The sequence below is a fragment of the Dasypus novemcinctus genome, chromosome 2 (assembly GCF_030445035.2).
Source record: "Dasypus novemcinctus isolate mDasNov1 chromosome 2, mDasNov1.1.hap2, whole genome shotgun sequence".
Lineage (NCBI taxonomy): Eukaryota > Metazoa > Chordata > Mammalia > Cingulata > Dasypodidae > Dasypus > Dasypus novemcinctus.
The window spans coordinates 88788082-88811402 of record NC_080674.1 but is presented as its reverse complement, the minus strand read 5'-3'; positions in this window follow the sequence as shown (position 1 = coordinate 88811402).

The window sequence follows — 23321 nt, the reverse complement described above, 5'->3', positions numbered from 1 at the left end:
ACTCCTTGGGCAACTGGCTTCACTCAGGATTAGAACACTAATTTGGAAATACTCTTAGTTTTCACCTGTGGGAGTGATCAGAACTACAGAATAAAGATTTTATACACCTTGGTTTTCATTGTACAATTTCTAGCAATTTTGACTTGTTCAATAGGTGACTCACCATCAGCAAGCAAGCCTCACTTTTGCTAACTGAGTCTGGCTGAGACTGCCACCTTATTCTATAGACATGTTATTAACTGTTTAGAAAATGATTTTACCAGGAATTTAACATGTCTAATATACTTCTGCACTTGATCCAAAATAGAAAAGATAACATTACAATTATTAGGCATATATTTAGTACAGGAAAGTACAGCACTTAATATTAACTAATGTATTACTTAATGCATAAGGATTCAGTGTTGCCATTATTAGTTTTGAGTTTCAGGTTTGTAATACTTTACATGTTATCTCTCCATGAGAGCAGGCCATAATGCCAATTGTGTTTAAGTTTTACTTACAGTCTCCTGGTATCATGGCTCCACTTAGCATGTTCTTCAACGCAGTGAGCAAGTTGCAGCATCCTTCCAGTATTCCAGAGATTTTCCAGTATTCTACTAGCCTGGTGCATAGTGCTCTCTGGCACCATGGAACAGTGCCAGTCTGGAGGCGATATCTATTGTACACTTGTACCGAGTCATTATTGGCTGCAGGAGCTTGAAACTGCAATATAGTTTCCATCGACTTCAGGAGCAGAACCAGAGACTGATATAGCACATATTTTTAATTGAGGGGTCAGTGACCAGCCTAGCCAATAACTCACATGGAGAGGCCACCTGTAATGTATACAAGGCCTGGTTCGAATGCACAAGAGTTTAACAATGTTAAAGTTTATTCCTTGTTTTATATATATTTTAAACAACTTAACGCAATACATATATCAAATGACTATTTACTTACACAATTTTACTATGAAGATAACAGTAGGTGCTTTACTTTAGTAATAGAGGAAAAATATTATTTTTCATTGTTAGAATGAAAACAATTTTTCCAATAGAATCAAGACAACTTTTTATTACCATTTACTTAAATGTGTATTTTGCAGTGGCCTTCAGACAGGTTTATTATTATGAAGTTATTTCTGCTACCAATACCAATCTAAGTTTCTTTAGTTAACAATAACTTCTACAACTAGAACTATTTAAACATTTTCAGTTTGGAAGATGTTTTACAAACTCTTTATAATTGACTATAACCACATTGAGTAGCCACCTCATGTTTAAATAAACTTACTAAATTACAATTACCAATGAAAGAAATTTACTCTCTATTTAAGAGAGCATATCTACAATCTTTTCCCTTTAGCCTAATTTCACCAATGTGAACTTACAATTTTCACTTACAATTTTCATTACTGTAAAGATTTTGTACATATGTTAATTTAGTTTATAAATTAACTATGGGAGATTACACTCAAGTTAAATAAAATTGAAACCATAATAGTTTATGCAAGGAATGTTCTCTTTTTCCCTTACAGGAAGCTAAAAACTTCTTTTCTTTAAGTTATGAAAATTATTAATTTAAAAGCATAACTGACTACCAGGTTTTAAAACACATTACACAATTACTTAATTTTTAAAATCATAACCCAGGAAAGATCTCTCCATAGTTTTTATGGACTTTCCTTTACTTACTGAAATTTGTTAATAGAGCCACTAATTACCTTATTTTGTTGGAAAGAAATCTTCTGGAAGAAAATAAGGCTCACCAGATTGTGGAGAAGAAAATACTTTATTCTCAATCTTGCAAGAAGGGGTGCAGAGCCAGATATGGCTGGTGCCCCGAACAAAGAAAAATGACACAATTTATACCCCTAAGCCTAGCATGCAAGCTCTTCCTGTTTTTCCATAGATTGGATACTTCAGAAGTTACAGCTTATCTGAGATTTAACTTTCCCACACAAAAGTTTGATTTAACTGCTTCTTCTATCACATTCCAACCATTTTAGTTTTTACCTGCTCCCCCCCTTTGTCAAATAAGGAATAGAATTTAGTGCTGAAATGGCACCGACTTAGTTAGCTCCTTCTTGGGCATCCTTCCACTGCCCATAGGACTGGCCTAAACTGGTCTCCTCCACTGCTGTCCAACCCGGGAGTGGGAGACTGAGGCAGCAGGCCGCCGGGTTACATCAACATTTTTCTTCTGTGAAAATTAACCTAATCTTTGTTTTGTTTTGTTTTGTTTTTCCAATTTATGGCTGACAAAGGTTTAAACTGGGAAATTACCAGGCAAACTGATTCTTAATTCCCTAGCCTAGTAGATAGGTTTAATCTGCCACACCTAGTCTTGCCTTAAAAGCTCTTGCAAAGAGGAGGCCCTTTCTCAATTGTTTCCATAATCAGATTTCTATGACTTTTTCATCCTGCTTAGTTCAATTTGGGCTTTAAGAATAATTATAAATATAACTGCATATTTAATTTTTAACAATTTGAATAGACCTCTTTTAAGAATTTTTATTTGTTAATTTGATATTATCCTGATGTATGAAGACATACATTGAGCTTTTTTTTAAAAATGGGCAGACACAAAGAGTTAGACACAAACACAACTCATTGATATTACTTGTAATTTGCATTATTTTATATACTGTTTAACTTAATTAATTAGGGGTCCAGAAATACATATTACTTATATAACTGCATATTTAACCTCAACAATTTGAGCAAATAGGCAGACATGAATAGTTTGACACAACAACATGACTTTAGTTACTTTAAACTTTTCAAAGACTTTTGAAACTCTTCTTAATTTGCACTATGACCATGCAGTTTACCACAAGAATTTTCCTTCTTACTTAATGGATTGTAATAACCAAAATGTTCTCAATGCCTCAGCACCACTTTGTTTCAGAACTTTACACTTTACTTTGAAATCAGCAGAATTTTGGATAAGCCACAAGATTAACTTTATATATTTACCGAGGCTATTTGAAGCCTCAGGGAGACAGACTGCTTTCTCTCATGAATTGCCACTCTTAGGAACACTGACCGTCAAGGCAGGAGACTTCTCCCCCTCCACCCCCCTTTTTGATTTTGGAGATAATAAAACTCCAGTGGCCATTTAACCTTATTCTATCAGGCAGCAATTTATTTAGTTTACACTTGAATTCATGAGAGAAAGGGTTACTAATACCAGAAGAGGAGACAGTGATGTCCCAGCTCTTCTCAATTATGAAATAACCACAGGCAAAGGCAAAGGGCGAGGTTAGGCCTGAAGCAACCATAAACAAAGGAAAGGTTAGTGTAGAATTTACACTTAAATAATAGTTTCAGGCTAAATTCACCCAGCTATAATCTCAGTTATTGTCTTTCCACTGTTTTACAATATAAATGCATTTATAAATGATTTTAACTCTTAGTTACAGTTTTTATTAATTTTTTAAAACCTATTAATTTTATAACACCTTTAAATACCTTTCATTCAACTTATAACATATTAAATGAACTTAACCATTACTTTAATTTTTCCTTTAAAGTGAAAGAATAAATCTCTTGCAGTTAGTTTGAAATAAAAGGCTACTTTTCAGGATTTGATTTCTAGAACATAAAATGTTCTTTTAAAAGAAGTAAGACTCTTCTTCAAACATTGAGGATATGATGAGGTTAAAGCACAAGAAGCTATTGATAAAATATTTTCTTTGTATATTGATCTTACTCAATTTAATCATAAAAATTTCCCTTCCACAAACCTTCTACACTTTCAGTATTCATTCAGGTTCTGTCCCACACTCTACTCTTTCCAATAATCAATCATTTTATCTTAGGACAAAATCATCTTCTGTTTCCTTAACAATAAAAACACATTCCATATATCCCACATACTGAGTTACCAGGCAAACTTCTTACAACATATAATTGCCATTAATACTAAACAAGTTTGTTAAAATAATGAACTTTTCTTCACTTTAAATACTTAGTAGCATGTAATACCAGAAACAGTTTTTTTTGGAAGCAAGTTGGCAGGGGAGATTGGCTGCCGAATAAGTTTGTTATAAAATTGCCTTTTATTATTATTATTATTATCAATTCAGTTTTGTTAAATAATGACTTTCTGCAATTAGCCACTTAAATACCTTAAACAATGCTTTGTAAAACTTTTATAATTATTTATACCCTTAATACAAAGTTTACCTTCACAGAACACATTCTCTTACTTAAGGTTACTACAATACCTTCTAAGAACCTGAGCAGAATGCAAACGTATTTTGGCTTTGACACCCTAAGGAGGGAACTTTACTGCATTTATTCTGATTCTGCTTTTCACCTCCTTCACTTCCCCCCCTTCCAGGCAGTCGGGTGCACAACAAACAGGAATGCGGCTTATGAATAGAAGGGTGGACTCACTGGAAAGGGGCAAGCCGCTCCCCCCTTTCCAGCTTTTAGCCAAAATGGGCAGACAGAACCTACTCAAATTTGGCAACTCTCCCAGGAACCCAGCCGCCCTGACTGGGACATTCCCAACAGACTTGGGTGCTTGGCGCGGACACAGATGGCCTCCAAGCCCCGGCAAAGGGCCAGACCAGAGACAAGACACCAGAACATGCACAAACATCTAGACTCCGCAAACATCCAGACTCCTCAGCTTTTGCCCCAGAATCATTTCACCCCCTTGCCAATGGCAAGGGAGGGCTCCAGCTCAGCTGTAATTCTACTTCATGTAAGGACACAACTCCAACACTAACATTGAGCTGACACAGACAGAAGCACAAAGGTCACTAATCTGACTCACAAGTTTATATATTTATTTTCACCACGGCTGCCCCCACAGCCATCACAAACCTCAGAACACTTAACATTTGGTATAAAGCAAATTCATTCACAAATTAGCACCATAACAAAAGATTTCAGCTAGACTTTTTCACTGTTTAAACTTTACACCCAGACCAAGCTCCACCAGAAAAGCCGATCCATTTTCCTGTAACCAAGTTTTTGTTTTCCTTAATCTAGACCAATTTCCAGGATATTAGGACTCGAACCTATAAATACCCTTCCTATTAAAATCGAGACTCCACTCCTTTAGTGGATATAAGACCAGTACCAGATTCTAACATGCAGTTAGACAAACCCAAAACACCAGGGCTTTTCCCCGGTTTTCCTCCTTTTCCCAAGCCTAGAGAGAACGGCTTCCCCCCAGCCTTCTGGGGCTACTAGGGTTCTCTCGGGAGGTGATCAGCCTCCCCTTCCTAGCAATTAAAGCTAGGGCCTTCCAGACTCTGCTCACCCGGGGAGTCTTACCTTCTTCCCTGTTCGGAGCTCTTTTTCGTTCCCAGAATCTTTCTCTTCAGACCTTCCATTGCCCCTCGATTTTGTCGGGAAGATTCTGGTGGAGCCCACATCTTTTCTGGATTAAATTTAATCCAGGGGCGCCCAGATTTGGGGTTCACCCGAGTCCTCCCGGCTTCCTCGGGGATTTGGAAGGGGCAGCAAAATGCTACCGTCTCTGGCCTTCATTTTTATCCCTTCGTGGTCGCCATTAATGTTGTGGAATTTAAGAGAAGTTCAATTATTTGAGAATAGAGAGGCCAGGACTCAGGAATGATTTTGAGAAGGAAAAATGGTTTATTGACGGCCGGCCGGACTCGGGAGCTTTCTGTTTGAATCCCGAGCCCGGAACAAGATTTTCAAACGTCTTTTATACAGAGAGGAAAGGCCAAATGGTCCCTTTGTTTCAGTTCTCAATAGGCTTCAATTAGCATATATCTCTTTCACATCTTAGGTAAGCTTTTAGCAAGGACTCCAGACATTTTAGATAAGCCTTGGTTTTTGCATTTCCCCTAAATACTTAAAGTTTATAGCCCTTGCTTTGTTAAACATTTCCTGGGACTGGAGCCTGCTGTCACCGTCCCTAAGGGCAGGACTGCAGCCTCTTACCATTCCACACCCACAAGTCAAATAACTTAGTTATCTCTGAAGAGACAAAGAGCCTTCCACCCATAGCCCACATCAATGCAAGGCAGGGATGTAAGCCAAGGAGCTCCAAGGATCTCCAGAAGCCAGCGCCAGATTTTGGGGTAGAAGCCTTCATTTACAGATGCCTTGGTTTTGGTCTTCTCCTAGTCTCAAAACCATAAACCAATAAATTCCCTTTGCTTAAACCAACCATTGTGTGATATTTGTCACAATACTCTGGTAAACTAAGATATTGCTGCCCTTGGTTTAATGCTATGTTGTCACTATCCTGAAATTTTGCCCCAGGGCCTCACAAATTAACAGCCCAGAATGGGCCTTAGGGTTCCAGGAGGTAATGCGAATCTCCCTGGGTTATCTCTCCCCAGTCACTGTAGTTCAGGTCTGTGTTCATTTCCTGTTTTCTCCACAGACCTTGTAATGAAGAACTATTCTTTTCATGGGCTTGCATATAATGTTATAAAGTAACCTGAAAACAGTCTCTCTATGTAAGAGAAGGAGTTTCCTTGAGGTCAGAGATCAGGCTAAAAGGTAAAGATTACCTCTGGCCATGTCAAGCCACTGAGCTTTTTCTCTGACTCCTGGTCTTTGCCTGTATCCCCTAGTGTTTGATTAAATTCTGCCTTGTATCGTTAGCTAGCTATTTTACTTGTCTCCTTAGGCCCTAGACAATCTTGTTTTTATTTTTGTTTTGTTTCTCACAATATTTAGGCTTATGCTTTGCTTCATGCATAGTAGGCAGACAGGAAATCTTTTTTTGATCCATTGATTATGTTCCTGAGTGAACCTAGTTGATTCATGACAGGCCCTTAGGCATTTGTATTTGTCAATTAAGACTATTTGCCATTTTTGTCCACTGTGGCCTCAGGGATATAGGTACTCTATTTATTAATAATTTTGCTGAAAACTTGGAGAGTCTATTTGTTCCAGAGTATAATAAAAATGTAAACCATTGTTGTTAGTAAATAAAAAAAATAAGTGTCTGTTTTCCAGCAGCAAGCCAAGTTAGCGTATGCGTGTAGTTCAAGACTAGGTAAATCACTACAGACAAGGGGAATTACACCATGGTTTATGTGATCAGATCAAAACAACAGTTATTTTCTCCACCAATGATTTCTGTTAAATGAATTGCATGCTAACAGTTTCTGATAATGAGTTGGGTTTAATGAATTATGTACTCTTTATAACTTTTTAATGTACATACTTCTGACACTGGCCTGTCCCCAGAAGGGAATTTATCAAAGAAACCCTGCACATCAGAAATAAAAGCAAAATGAATGAAATTGAAGTGGTTGAAGCATAACTAGTTGTAATGGGATTGGTCTTGCTTCACTTTGTCTGTCACCCACCAGACATGAGAAATCTCCCACGAGCAGCTCAGTATAATCTCCCCCGCCCCTGAGTTTCTTTCTCCTGTTATTATTAGAAGTTTCCTTCTGATAACAAGAGAGTGTTTGTGATTGATCTGTGAACTGCTCTATTGCACCAAAAACTTTATACCTGAAATACTCAAAACAACAAAAGCATAAATGAAAAACTAAAGTATACATTGACAGACCATTCACAATTTATTCAACAATTCTTTTTAATCTTTAATTTTGTTAGTATAGTAAAGGAACATTAAAGGAGAAATTAAATCAAAAGTGATATTAGTGTTTCCTTCTTGCTTTTAACAAACCATTTAAAGAAAGTACATTCCATTGCCTGGAATTCACATAATTAATAGATGTAACACTCATTTTGCATTCTAAACAAAATACCTAAAGTCACTCATTTTTATTCACCTTATAAAATACTCTGGGGAGATTTCTTTCCATTGAAAAAGAAACTTAATCTCTGTTAAGATATATTACCATTAATCCTATCCATTTTTCATCAATTTCCAGTGTATAGAGAGAATATTCATAATATTATTGGGTTAGGGAAGAAGGGTTTTTAGGAGACCATGTGTAAGTGACAAATTTATTTTTCAAACATGATGCTGTTGAGGCAGAGAGATTTTAATTAAAAATTTTCCATGGAGTAGGTGGTATAGTAGGTGATTTTTATAACTACCATTCCAAGTGGTAAAGCCAATACTGACACAAAAATCATGGCCAAATCAAAATTGTTAAAGCAGCTATATATATTAGAGGCAATACTATGTGTTTGTCAAACTCATTTTCCTTTTCTTCCTGGCAGCATGTTTTGACACATTTCCCAACCAATTAGATGGTGTTACATGCCAAAAGTCCAGGTATTGGAATGTTACATCCGCGTTCTTTTTTCCCCCGTCATCTGGCTGCATGTAAAGGAGGTGCATGGAACTGGCGCCTGAGCTGTGGATAGCTGCATGGAGTAGGTACCTCTGCTGACCCAAATTTGACTGTGAGGTGAGCAAGAAATGAATTTCTGCTGAGTTAAGCCACTGAGATCTTGAGATGTTTGTTACAGCGGCTAGGTTTTCTGAGTAACAAATTATGTACTAGGCAGGATGTTTTCAGATCTAAGAGACACTACTTAAAATGACCTAAACAATAATTACCTTTACAGTCTCACAAAACCAGAAGCCCATAGATGGTAAAACTCCAGCATTATTAAATTCAGTGCCTCAGTAAATAATGAAGAATATAGATTTTTTCATCTTTTCTTTCTACAGCTTCTGAGGCTAGCTCATACTTCTTGGTCACAAAACAACTCATGCTGTTCCAGTATCGCACAGGGAAGATAAGACTAGAGGCAGTAAAATGACATGTCTTATGACTCTTTTTTGAGAATAAGGAAAGCTTTCCCAGAAACCAACCTGCAGATTTTCTCTTAGGTCACTTTTCTCAGATTTGGGTCACATGCTGTTTCCTAAACCAATCATTTAAAAGGAAACTGGCATAGAATATTCAAGATTGGCCCTTTGGGCACTTAGTCTTTCCTGAAGTATATGACCAGTAATACCTGAATAGAAGTGGGTTCTTTCAGCAAAGAAAAAAGGATCATAGTTTTTAGATAAGCAACAGTATACATCCAAATCATTTAGGTTTATTAGAGTCAAAAGTTATAGATACATCAATCTGTTTTTCTCAGATAGATGATATAATGATGTACCAATTTATGGGAGGTGCTTGAATAATAAAAAAACAGAATTGACTGCTTATACAATTTGTATATTCAAATAGAGGCAAGTACTCAATTTATATAGTATTAAAGGTATTCATTTCATACCATAAGAGGGTGCTATTAGTGTGGGTACTATTGCTAACAACTTTGATGTTTGTGAAAACAGATGGTAGCTGAACATTTAAAAAAATGTATATAGATTTGGAAAGCATGAAAGTAAACTGAGTTCTGTATTACATGTGTGCAAAGCAACATATCATGCAGTTCTTAAAATAATGATAATAGTTAAAATTTACTAAGCCTTCCCTGGACACTAATACATTTTCTACATTGCGTTAGTTCATTTATTTCTAACAAAAATTCTATGATACAGGTTTTATTAATGTTCCCATATAAAATTGGGACTGGCTTTCAGAGAGGTAAACCTATTTTGTCTTCCAGGATCCATCACTTATTTGTAGTTGTGACCCTTTGCAGTAACTCCAAAGGTATCAAGACAAAGACTGATCAGTCAAAAGTCATCTGGTTATTTTATCTTTGTACAGTACAAGAATCAAAGAGAGACAGGCAGTCCAGCATGTCAAGCTGGTCTGAATGATGGATATTTTTGAGAAAGCTATATGTCTCATAAAAAATACCTTTCCTCACTACAAAATTGCATAGTCTTTCATATGATTTTTTGTAACCCTGTATCCACCATACAAGGCAGATGGAGGAAACATTTTTAGGGGATTCAGATTAATTAGCTTGGTCTTGCACTCTTTGGTGATTGTCTTAGGAATTGAATTCCCCTTTCATCATCTTCCTCAAAACTCTTAGGTTTTGGAATCATGAGCCTCTACCCATCAGTATTAAATAATGTAGGCATGAGTATCATCTACAATATTCAATATCAATATTGATCAGCAAACACCTGGTACATGTCCAACAAGGTCAACATTATATGAAATCCAAGGCAACAAAACATGGAAGAGCACACCTACTAGGTGGCCTACCCTAAGAAACAAGACAGATGTATGGTATTCTGGTGGCACTACATTTACTAGATCTTTGCCTTCAATCACATTTACTTTCATTGTGCTCTGATCAAATGATTTACTCAATAATCTTAATGAATGAATGCTACGTCCCTGTCCTTTACTCTCTTTCATGATTGATAGTAAAGAACTTGTCAAACTTTTTATTCTACTGGTGTATCTCTCTCCTACCTGGGAGGAGAGTTAGATTTATGTCTAATAGAAGTCTAGAAATGTTGTTTTAATTTTCCTGGATGGTTCAGGATACATCTCTCAGTGGAAATATAAGCAACCTCAAATTTTTCCCAATGGTTCAAGGAATGTTTCAATTCCATTGATTTGGAGAAGCCTTTTTTATGGAATGATCTTGAAGGTGATACATTCCAAAAATTTTTATTTTGCTCTAGGGATAACATTTATTTTTTTTCTACAAGAATAATTTATAGCATCTTTAGGGCATGTCTCCTGGAAAGATGCCTCATAGCATGCTAACCTTCCTTGGCAAAGAGCTATGTGATGGCAGCATTTCAGCTTTTGTCATTAAACTTCAGAAAACAATATGCAATTTTTATTTGTCCTACATGTTTAGGTATGTATAAACTTATTTGCAATATTAGATATTTGTGGAGAAAAACAGCTATATAATATCCTGTTTGGTTTATTCATTGTATTTGTATGGCTGCAGAAAATGATCATAACTGAGTGCAACTTAAGGGAGAAAAAGATTAGGAAACCTTGGAATCACTATTACATGTACTACTAATGAATGGTATACATTGGTTCTCTGAAAATCTAGTTAGAGGACAATGATATTTGTAGAAAAAGGATACAGTAGCAGAATAGAAAATGTCTTTTGCCATATGACAAACAGTGGTGTTGGCTTCTCGAATCATAATGTTGTAGGGATCAAAATAGTAATGAGTAAATGATAACAACAAAGCCTTTGATATTATGTTTTAAATGACAATGACAGTATTTTATTCCCATTTGTCATAAAGATTCTTAATTGGAAATGAAAACAATCAGAATTAGTATACATTTCATTGACTTTTTCATGTACTATTTCATATTATATCATGTTATTTTTCATTAGTTTTGATAACAAACTTAATTGGATTTTTGCTGATTTATGCACATCACTCAAATTATCTTGATTTGCAGTTACTAAGATTTGTGTATGTGTGTGAAATGTAATTATTTCTTCAACCATATAGATCTTGGAACTGTGGAAAAAAACTACTAAATTACAAGAATGCATCAGAACTTGGAAAATTAATATAGAATTATAGAATCTTGGTAGACAAGGGCTTCAAGAAGCTACACTGTTGATTTTCTTGCCTCAAAATGATCCCAGACAGACAAGTCACTTTTTAAGATTCTGGGGACTGTGGATTTTATAAATTTCTTTGGTAACATTTTCCTGTATTTAATAACTTTTGGAATGAAAGGTATTATTCTTAATTTTAGTTAATTCCACTGTGAAACAGTTAAAATGTTTGCCTCCTTTTCTGATTTCACTAGAGATGAATAAGGATGCTCACAAAACAGCTTTCCAATGTAGGGCTACATCTGTCGTGTTCATCACTGTCTCCCCAGTGCCTGTCATATTGACTTGCCTGTAGTAGGTGCTTGAGAAATATGTGTTGAAAATACAAATTAACAAACAAACTCTATAGTTTATTTACTTTTCAACCTTTTTTCCATTCTAGCCAAATAATCCCAATTCTTATACAAATCCACAATACCATACTGTAATTCAGAAATTCCAAAATCTCTGACAAAAATTTTTTTCCCGTATCATATTTGGTGACAAATCCTACTCTCATATGAACTCATTTTTTACAGCAAACTTTAAATCTGAATTGACATGAAGATATTTATAGCCTTTTTTGGTTGCATTTCCAGGAGTTATTTATGTTTTGCTTTAGAAATATTAAGTATTGCCGCCCTGACTCTACTGGGGATGTTACATAACATGAGATGTATGTATACTATTTCCCTTCTAAAACACCCCTTCATAAACACATACTTCTGAAATTCTATATATATCCACATCTAACCTCAAAGTTTTGGGTAAGAATTTGTGGAATTATATTACAATTACCTGATCTTTTTAATTACTTTAGAAATCTGTTCATAAGGTTCCTATATAATGTTCTACCAATATGTCAAACAATTAATATTCACAGATCAACATCTATATCTCTTGTTTTTCCCAAAATAATTGTACATGACCAAGTTTTTCTAAGGTTTTCACATCTGTTTGTCAACCCAGAGGAACCACTTATAAGAGGAGAGACTCAGCTTCTATGAACCTGCAATTTGGACCTCATTTTCGAGAGGGCTAACAAGGATGCAAATTAGTGTCAGTTATGATGGCAGAGGAAGCTTGAAAGGAATACTTTCATAGTCATCTCTAATCTAGACAAACCAACAAAAATCTCTCTAAATTCTGTGATTAAAGCTTTGATTTATTAATTTATTGGTCACCACATATTTGTTTATTGATAAAACTCCTCTCTAATTAATATCTACTTATTATTACTATAATTAAGAAAAATACTGTGCATTAATTCTATTAAAACAAATTGCTTATATTCCAAATAGTTTGGCAAGGCCTCAGAGTAGGCTACATAGGCAACTTCGCTATAAATTAGAGTAGAAAACAAGTAATGCAACTGTAAATGCGGTGAAAGCTCCTATACATTTAGATTGAGCCAACATTACATGTAGGCAAAATAGATGCAGAGGACATGTAGATCACTGACTTCTGTGAAAACCTTCCACATATTTTACATAGGAACACACAGAGAAATAGTTAACTATATAGGTTCCTTCACTTATTATAATAATTGTGATCTTGAGTGAGTTACTTAAAGTTCTTAGCTTCTTCAGTAGGAAAATGGGAATATAGTATCTACAACTTATTAGAGTTGTAGTGTTATTTAATGTTTTGTGGGCACATAAGCTTTTAATAATGAAAAGCATAATAATAATAATAGTCACCTGGACCTCTATTTAACTTGTAATTTTTGTAAATTAAAATCTTCTATGAGGATATTTTTAGACTGTTACATTATTTACCCTTTATTCTGCATCTCAGATTTCTTGAATAGAGGTTTTGAATAGGAGAGTTTAATTGAAGCACACCAGATTCTGAAGAATTAGAGGATATACTGCTTCAAGTGGGAAAAAGGGGGTTAGCAGGATTAAAGTTAAGAACTTTAGCTATGTTATTATTACCTAATATTAAGGTATTATTAGTGCTAAAACATCGTTAATTTTATTTTTATTACTAAGGTGTTTTCATTTATTTTCTAACATATTTGAATTCCCATAGCCTTATAGTATCATTGAAATAATTTTTAAGAAATCCTGTGACCCATCTGTTTGGTTTATATACTAATTGGCTCTGCTTAAGCTTGTATTAGAATAAAGAATACAAACATTTGCCTAACTATAGTTCTTTCCTCATAAACAGAACTTGTCACTATATTCATCTCACCCAAAATCAGAAACATGGTATACTTTATTTTTAGCCCATTGACATATTATTATTATATATGGTCTCTTTTGAAAAACCAAATCATAAACAACGTATCTCATATGTGACATTAAGTATAATTTAAGATGCAAAGAGTAATGCATTTCAGCAAAGTGTTGAAAATTGAAATTAGGGGCAGAAATTAGTATTGAAAGTATTGCAAAATGATGAAATTTTCATCACATTCTATCATTCCATGGGAATGTTAATTTTGGTTGAGATGCTTCCTTGCTTCTCTGATCATGGAAGAATAGCACATTCTTTTCTACTAAGCAAAACTAACAACATCTAATTTCTTATTTCTGTCCTCTCTAAACAAATGAAGCAGATGGGACAGTATACAAATGGTGTAATGTACCATATTATAAAATAGACTTGACTGTAGGCCTTGATGCTATTTCTTACCAGCTTAAGCAGATTACTTAACATTGTTGAGACTCAGTGCCCTTCCCTCTAAAACAGGGACAATAATGCTCACCTCACTGAATTGTTACAAACATTAAATCAACCTGTCATATCTAAAGTCCTTAGCATAAACTAAGAATTGTTTATATTTTAGTTCAAGTCATGGTTAGTCAGAGGACTAACAGATACAGAGAAACAATCAAAAGGAGGTACACCAAGAAACACTCAATAGCCAAGCTGAGATATGACCCAACTATTCAAACCACCATCAAGGTTTTAAGGAATATCAAAACCAAGAGCAAGGTGAGGTGGTCAATTTATTGCTCCCTAGTAAGCAATGATACTCTATTTGACTAAGTGGAGAAGCACACAAATCCACAATGGTGTGCCATAGTCCTCAGTGACTGTAACCACAGGTGTAAAATCCTATCTTTCCTGACTCATACCACCAGCCAGGTGATTTCAGTATCCATGCTGAAGACTTTAGGATGATGATTTCTACATCTTCACACCCATTTCCATTCCTTCAACCTCTGCTCAACTAACTTCCTCAAACCTCATCATTGTCCTAAATTGCCCCACCTCTAGATGGAGTCTGAAATTCCCTTCTCTCCCTGCAGAAAAGTTATAATATTTGATTTGCATTCTGAAACACAAGTATGATTACATCTTCAGGAGTTTCCAGACTAAAGGAGAGGAGGGGTATTCCTTTTGTTTGTCCTGGAATGCTTTATAGAAAATTTAAGCAAATATATGCACATGGTGGATATTCCTTAGCAGAGGAAACAATGAGGAACGGCTACAGCTCTAATTTTAAATGTTTAGGCAGCTACTTAAGGTAATGATGACCATTCTTACACAGTGCTTTGGTTACAGCCAGCAGCAAGAAGCAGGGGATAAGCAATTTTGATCTTTGTCCTTGAACACAGTTTATGGCTCCAGGAGGAGTGCTTCCTTGGATGTCACATTAACGAGAATGACATTGAACAGAGTCGTTAAAATGTTATTTTGCTCCAGGAAAGGAATATACTGGACATTTTCATTAGTGTAAAGTACAGCATTATGCTTAACCCTCCTTCTCTCAATATTTAGGAGAACCATTTGGCACATTTTATAATTTCCATGTCAATTACAAATTTCTCCTTTGTGTGTGTGTGTATTTTTTTTTTTGGTCTCTGACAAATATATTATAATGCCTTCACACTACTAAGCTGATGAGCACTCTCTTGTCACTATGTACCCAAAATTATGTATTTTGGAATGGCTTTTATAAACTGAAACTGTGCTCCAGTGATTTGAAAAATGTATTTGTGATTTTTGGAGATATATAATTTTAAAATTCACAGATAAAATTCTTTCTCAACAGTTGTCTGACAGCCAATGGTAAAGAATTTCTCTTCAACAAGAGTCTCATTACAGAGGACTGATAACAGTCCTTATTTTAAAGAAAGGAGTAGACACTGAGAGTAATAATGACCAATGTGATGTTTTAAAGTCATATGATATGCTGATAATGGCAGACTACTTTTGCCAAACTGAACATCTGCTTAGATGTGAGTCAGAGTAACAACTAGCTCAAAGCAACTTTAAAAACAACCAGCTCAATGCAACTTTAAAACCACAATGCCTTTTGGGTTATTCTTTAAATGATATCAAGTTAAACTGAATTAATAACAAATAGATAAATCATAAGAATTATTTAGTGAGTTGTGAATCCTTCTAATTACACTGAACAGTACTTTGGAAGGCTTAAATGGCTTACTTTTTTTTCACAGTTTATGCAATACTTTAGATTTTGGACATAAATGTAAATAATTACTTTTATTTCCTTCCATATATCTTAATTTTAAAGCATTTATATAATTTTCCATTGATTTTAATCAGAATTTAATAGTACATATTCAATAGAGTAATGATCTATTATCTGCAAATTTACTAATTGTATTTCTAAATAAATAGAAATTTATTTGTATATGTAAATTGTCATATCAGCATGTAGACTTTTAGTAAATTTTTGTTCTTTAAGAGACTTGATGATTCAGTACATTTTAAAAACAGTGGTACTTCTTCTAAAAATATATATATATATAAATACTTTTAAATTCCTGATTTAAATAATATTTTGAATACAAGCTTAAATATGCACATGCAAATCCTGATATCAGTATCTTATCGTTAACCGCCCTTTACTCAAACTTACACAAATTCTTGTTGGAAAATCTAAAAATAGACAAAAATAAAATATGAGAATTTATACTAGTACTAAAGTTTAGGTATCACACAAAATACACTACTAGGCTATGGAATGTATACTTATTACTATAAGACCTACAGAACAAGATTTAGAAATATAAAAATAAAATAGTAACATATCAATGTATTTTATGTAGCTCATCTCAAATCAGCAGAACTTTGTCACGTTAATAACAATACATTTTAATAAGCACTACAAATTAAATTAAAATTCGTGTTCATCAATCTTGGCCAAGTGCTAGTCCCACCCATTATATTTTGCTAAACGTCAGATCTTACTAGATATCTATAGAAATATTGCCATAGGCAAAAGAAAAGAGGAAATCAACCTGAACAATCAAAGGACATATAAAATATATCTTTAAAATGATTTATTACAGAACTGGAAAAGAATTTTGGAAAGAGGATATGACCAGAATAATACAGGAACCAAAACATTGAAGGCAGAATAGATTGAGATAAAAACATAGCCAGGTGAGTTTTAAGGACTATTAGATAAGATTAAAGTGATCTAGTTACGGTTTTATAAGTAATGTTTGGACATTACTTTTTATACAATGTACACATTTACACATTATAGAATTAAAGTGTGTCCTGACTTTGACAAAGAGCAAAGTTTGACTGAATCCTGCTTTTGTAAACTTTCTGTAGGGAACACATGTATTCAGTAGGTTGAAGGTATTACTTTTAAACAAAATCTAATCAGTAATGGGGAGGATGAATTTTCTAGAATGGAAAATAAAAAATTAAAGAAAGAGGATGACTGCAGGTAGAGAGGAAAGAGAATAAAGAGATTGAGATTGATAAATGATTCTAAGAAAAAAAACTCTTTTAAAGTCCATGTCTATTCATTATTTTCTCAAGTTTTCAGTTCATTCTTATAAACCTACCATTCTCAGCATAAAACAGTCTGCTTAGTTTTCTGTCCCCATCATTCCATGGATTCTGCTAGAATTAAGATCATATCTATCTCTTGAGGCCAAACTTAAATGACCACTTTGTTGACCTTTTTTAAGACTACTTATCAGCACCTTTTGACACAGTTGGCTTCTTTCTCTTGATAGAAATTCTACCCTTCTGGCTGCTTCTTCTCAGTCTCCCTCCATGTCTTCTCCTTTGTTCAACCACCAAATACTGAAATGCTCAATCCTGGGCTTCCACATTTCTCTATTTATAACCATCTGCCTGATGATCTCACTCATTGACAAGACTTTATGTATGTATATATGTGTATATATTTATAAACACTCACATACATATATATAATCTTAAATTATATGTAAGTTAAATATACACAATTTCAATTTATACATATTAAGTATAATTGTATATAAATTAAATTTGTTATAAATTATAAATATTATGTATGTAATTTAGAATGCCACATTTAAGTCTCTATCTCTGATCCATATTTGCTATTGTTGATCTGATTCTTTATTTGACTAGGAAATCAAGCATAACATAGTAAAAAAAAAAAAAAAAGAGAGAATCTACATTCTTCCAAATCTGTTCTGTCCTAAATCTTTCTCATTTTAATAAATTCTCATTTTACTGGCTCCTCTCTTCACCAAACCAAACCATTATTCCCATCCTAGTTCAAATCACAGTCTTTTTTTTGCCTCAAAATATCTTGCTGCTTCTTGTCATTCTCTACTGAGAATCCATTTGCTAATCAGCAGCCAGTGATTTTCTAAAAACATAAATCAAATTAAGTCACTCGCTTGTCTAACATCTTTCAATGTCTTTCTTTCTTGTGGATTTAGAATATAATCCAAACAGAAAGGTTAACCAAAATATTAGGCATAAACAAAGTAAAAGGAAACTGGAGTGGGAATATTAATTTCAAGCAAAACAAAAATTAAGACAAAAAGTCATAGTTGCCAAAAGGTTAATTTCATATTGAAAAAACTAAATATAGATGGAAGTTATAAAATTCATAAGCCTTTATGTTGCAAAGAGTATAATGTTAACATATGTAACTGTAATAGCTATAATTTGAAGTTTTAGTATATGTCAGGCATTATGATAAATGTATTATTTCATTTAATTTTCACAAAACCTTTATTAACAGTGCTCTTTCACTGATTAAGGAACTAAGGATCCAAGTTGCATAGTTCACAAAGCGTAGAGCAATAATGTGTAATAAGAGTAAGTGATTCCATAGCCTGTGCCTTGCTAATATATCACACAACCCAATGCTCCTAAAACCTTTAGGAGATATTGAACAAAATTGTTGAGGCAAACTTCAAATCTGTTTTCACACTCTTTGATAGATCAAGAAGAAACAACAAATAAGAGCACAGAAAATTTGAATAATGTAATTGTCACAGGAAGACCTCGGGAAAATCTGAATGAACCCACTTTTGTAACCTTTCTGTAGGGAACAAATGTATTTAATAGGTTGAAAGTATTATGTTTAAACAACATACTAAGTATCCATTTCAAGAAATAGTATATATATTTCAGTAAGAAGGAGACTTAAACAGATCCTTAAAATTTTTTTGGCTTGATAACTAGTATTAAAATTTCTTTGTTAGAAGTCCTTTTTATGTGAGAATGATGCCTTCTAGACCTACTATGTGTATTTGTGTGTGTATCTATATTAGCTAAGACTACAGAACAAACTACCATAAACAGGGCGGCTTAAAACAACAGAAGTTTACTTTCTCACAGTTCTGGAGGCCAGAAGTTCCAAATTCAAGGTGTTGACAGGGCTCTATTTCCCTGAAGTCTCTAGTGGAGTGTCAGGTCCGAGCCCCTCTGCCAGAGTCTGTGTGTCAGGCCGTTTGCAAAGAAGTCACGTGGAGCCTCGGGGAGTTTATGCATAATGAGTTTATTCCATGCTCTTTTCCACCTTCCTCTCCTCTCTCTCTGTTTTCCTTTAAGCTTCCTTTGTTCTCTCCACTCCTCTATTTACATGGGAGCTGCTTTTATGTTACAAAAAGAAACACAGATTCCTGGTGCCACTGATAGGACAGAAGCGGTCACAGAAGAACACACAGTGAATGGATACAGAGAGCAGACAACAGGGGGATGGGTGGGAAATTAAAAAAAAATCTGAAAAAAAAAGAATATATGGTCGGCTCTCACAGTGGCATGCCTATCATGTTACGTATGCTGATTAGCTGGTGCATGGGTCAGTCAGATCAAGATCATACTCTGGAAGCTGAGGGCTCGCTGCCTCAAGGCTGCACCCTGGGCCAAAAGGCCACAGCAACAATATAAGGGACAACAAAACATAACTAAGAGAGCTACAAAAGCAATGCCGATTAACACAACCCATTTCCAAATGGATCTTGGATGTTCCCACCAGTACCCTCTTTGACTATTGACTACAGTATGACTGCAAAGAAACTGAGGGGTCCATCCTGCTATTCTCTGAGAATCATTGGCACATTGTTCAATACACTAGGGTACTATTTCCCTTACTGTTTTATGTTCAGCTGGAAGCCACCCCCCTCCCATTATAGATAGCATAACGCAGGGGGAGAAGGGTTGTGTCCATATCTCTGTGTAGTGCTTCTACTCATTTTTGTGTTGTCTCCCATTTTGGAGTGCTCTGGTCAGATGTCTGAAGCCATGTCCAATTAGCCCTGGTTGCTGGGGCAATAGTCCACAGTAGGCCTTCTGCTCCTTCTGCTGGCAGGTCAATACATATCCAACACTGGGTTATGTTGTGAACACGGGCATAGGTACAGTATTGGTTGCTGTCAACCTGGGCAGAAAGACAATAGGACTAAAGATGCCATTAGAGGTAAATCATATCCCACAGGCAATATATGTGTGACTTGTTCATCTTGAGACAGAATGGTGGCAGGCATTGTTGGCCACTCTAGCACTAAAGTCAACTACAAAGGGATAGCTCCGCTGGAAGCAATGGTATGGACCACATTTGCAAGGCAAAAGTTCTCCTCAGAAGGGTTCCCCCTGAGTTTTCAGGCAGTGCAACTCATACCTCAGATGGCCATTTACATATCCATGGTGTCACGGTCAATCCCCTCTTCACACCATCTCCATATGGTAACAGGACGGCTTTCCAAGTGGGGACTTCAGTTACAACAATCCATGGACATGCCCACATCACTGTTTGTCCTGACCCCAAGGCAGTGGGGGCAAGCAATACCAAAGTTCTATCCAAATTTTTAAGAGAGTCTGAGGTGTTCATTATTCCATGTAAGGGTAAGGCATGTCCCTGTACAACCAAGTCTAGGGGCGACTGCCCCATTTACCGTGGCTGCTCACTTACAATGTGTACTGCCTGCAGCAGGCAGGTAGCCCACTCATGTAAGGTTGGTTCCTTTGGAGATATCATGCAGAATTTGTCCTTTAACAAACCATTATACCATTCAATCATGACTGCAACCTGCGGTTGATATGGAACATGCAAATGCCAATCAAGGTCTTCATTTTTTGCCAAGATTTGCACTTTGGAACCTGTGAAAGGGATTCCTCTGTCACTCCACACTTCAAAGGGATGTCCTTACCAGGCACTTAAAATATTCAATGCCACAATGATACTCTTTTGGGTGACTATTTGGAGTGGAAGGGCAAAAACTAAGCCTGTATTAGTATCCACAGTTGTGAACAGGAAATTATATCCTTTATCAGAGGGTAGGGATCCACTATAATCTACCTGCCATACCTGTAGGGGTCTATCTCCTTGCTTTACAGCTCCTTCTTTCATGGGCACCTGATGTCTACATGGGTATTATTTAGGACACATCGCACATGCTGATACTGTGTTCATTGCGTCTGCAGTTGTTAATGGGACACCATATCGCCTGGCTTTCTGCAGGAGCATTTGAGCACCCATCCGTCCCTTGTGCCTATGTAATCAGGCAGCCTGTCTGTCAATTGGAAGATACAAAGCTCTTACTTGTGCTAGACTGTCTGCAACATCATTTCTTGGGCTTATGAGAGGTTTATGCCCTGCAACATCCTAAACAGTTATGCTGTACTCTTGTCTCTTGGATCACAAGTCCTTCCACAAATGTTGTTCCCAGACGGGTGTTTTATCAATCATCCATTCTTGCTGCTCCCACTGGGCATCCATAAAGTTAGTCCTTCATTCACTGTCTATCTGTACTCATGGTGAGGGGACTGGGTTCATGCATTTTAACTAGCCACATGGCTCTCAGTTCAGCCCTTTGGCTACTTTGACCAAATCCAGTTTCAAAACAGATATCTTCTGTAGCCACTTGGATAGCTAGAGTGGTCCAAGACATCATGCCTTTGCTGAACCCATCAGTATACCAGGCATCAGCTGGTATAGCACCCGTTTCATCTTTGTACAGGCTAGGTTCTAAAGCCTGGGGACCAGGAAGCCCTCTGCCCAAGGGGTCAACTCAACACTCTACTGGTCCTAACACTTCCTGCATCTGTACAGATGGGGCTAGTACTAAACATTGCCCACTGTTTCAAATATTCAAATATATACCCCATTTGGCCAATGTCGGTGTTCAAGCCACCCTAGTCCTGAGGGCATTCAACCAGAATGTACCTATCCTGCCACAGGGAGGAAGGTTTGCACTAGGACTTGCATTTCTGTAAGCATTTCACATGCCTGAAGGGTGGCATACACTGCCACTAACTGGCACTCAATGAGAGAATAGCAGGGTTCTGCCCCTTCCCATAATTGAGACCAGAACCTATGGGCAACCTGTGTTTCCCATGTGTTTTCCAGAGGCCCCAGCCATACCTGGCATCATGACAAGTGACAAGGTGTTGGAAAGGCAAGGAATGATCAGTAACTTGCAAGGCCTTAGCCTGACTAACTGCCTACTTGGCAGCTTGAAAAGCATGTTCATGGGTATTTTTCAATGCTAAACACTTCCCTTCTTCTGGAGGGCATACAAGGGACAGAATATTTGTCCCAAATGAGGTATAAACACCCTCCAATATCCTAAGGGGCCAGTAAATGCCTGTAACTGTTTTACCATAGTAGATCACAGATTATGCTTGTGCCTTATCTATGACAGCCTAAGGGATAACTTTTGTCCTACCCAACCACACAACTCCCAAGAATTTGACAAATACCCCAGGCCCTTGGACTTTTGCTTCTTTGACTGCTCAAACCCATGTTGTCAGCCTATCTCATAGGTCCTTGGCTGCTTCTGAATCTGAAAGAGAATTAGAGGTTAGCATGACATCACCAATATAATGAAATAGATGAACAGAGGATTTATGCATCCAAGTAGAGAGGGCCAATCAAAACCATGACAGATGGTTGAGCTATGAATATACCCTTGAGGAAGTACCAAAAAGATCCACTGATGTCCTTCCCATATAAAGGCAAATGGTTCTTGACTTTCTGGTGCAATATCTACAGAGAAAAAAAACATTATTAAATCCACCACATAATGATATTGTCCCAACACATATGATGGCTGATCCATGATCTCAGTCACTGATGGGACTGCTGCATGTAAAGGTGGAGTCACTTTATTCAGTTCACCATAGTCTACCATCATGTGCCACGTACTGTTGGGCTTCTGGACAGGTCACACTGGGAACTATGTATAGCCTCTGGTCCTCCAACCTCCCTAATTGGGTTTCATAGACCCTGTCCTCTGGTTCTGTCCTTAAAACATCTTGTAAATGGAAAGGATGTCCCAATAGTGGGGGCCTTTTCCCCTGCAACTTTATGTACTGTTGTTCTGGCATCAGCTCCTTCCAGAGAGCTGGAAGCACTTCATTAGATTGCTGCTTTATCTTGTTTGAATTCACACTGGCAACAATGAGATCTGCCCACATTTGCAGCCAAGACATTTTCAGAGGCATCAAAAACATGCTTCCCTGGGCCTGTGTTGGCCTGGTTCCTTGCCCCCCAGTATGGCCTCCTCCTCATGCTGCTCCAGAAGGGGGAGGACCTTTTGAACTCCACGGTCCCACTTTATCCACATATGGACCTAAGAAGGCTGCTAAGGAACCAGATGTACCGGTGGAGCTGTAGCCAGAATCATGTCCTTCACATGGGTGGAAAAGAGTTCACTGTCCTGGGCCTGTATAATTTGCCTGGAACATCATTTTGTGCATGCCCATCTCATGCGCAATCTGAAATAGATC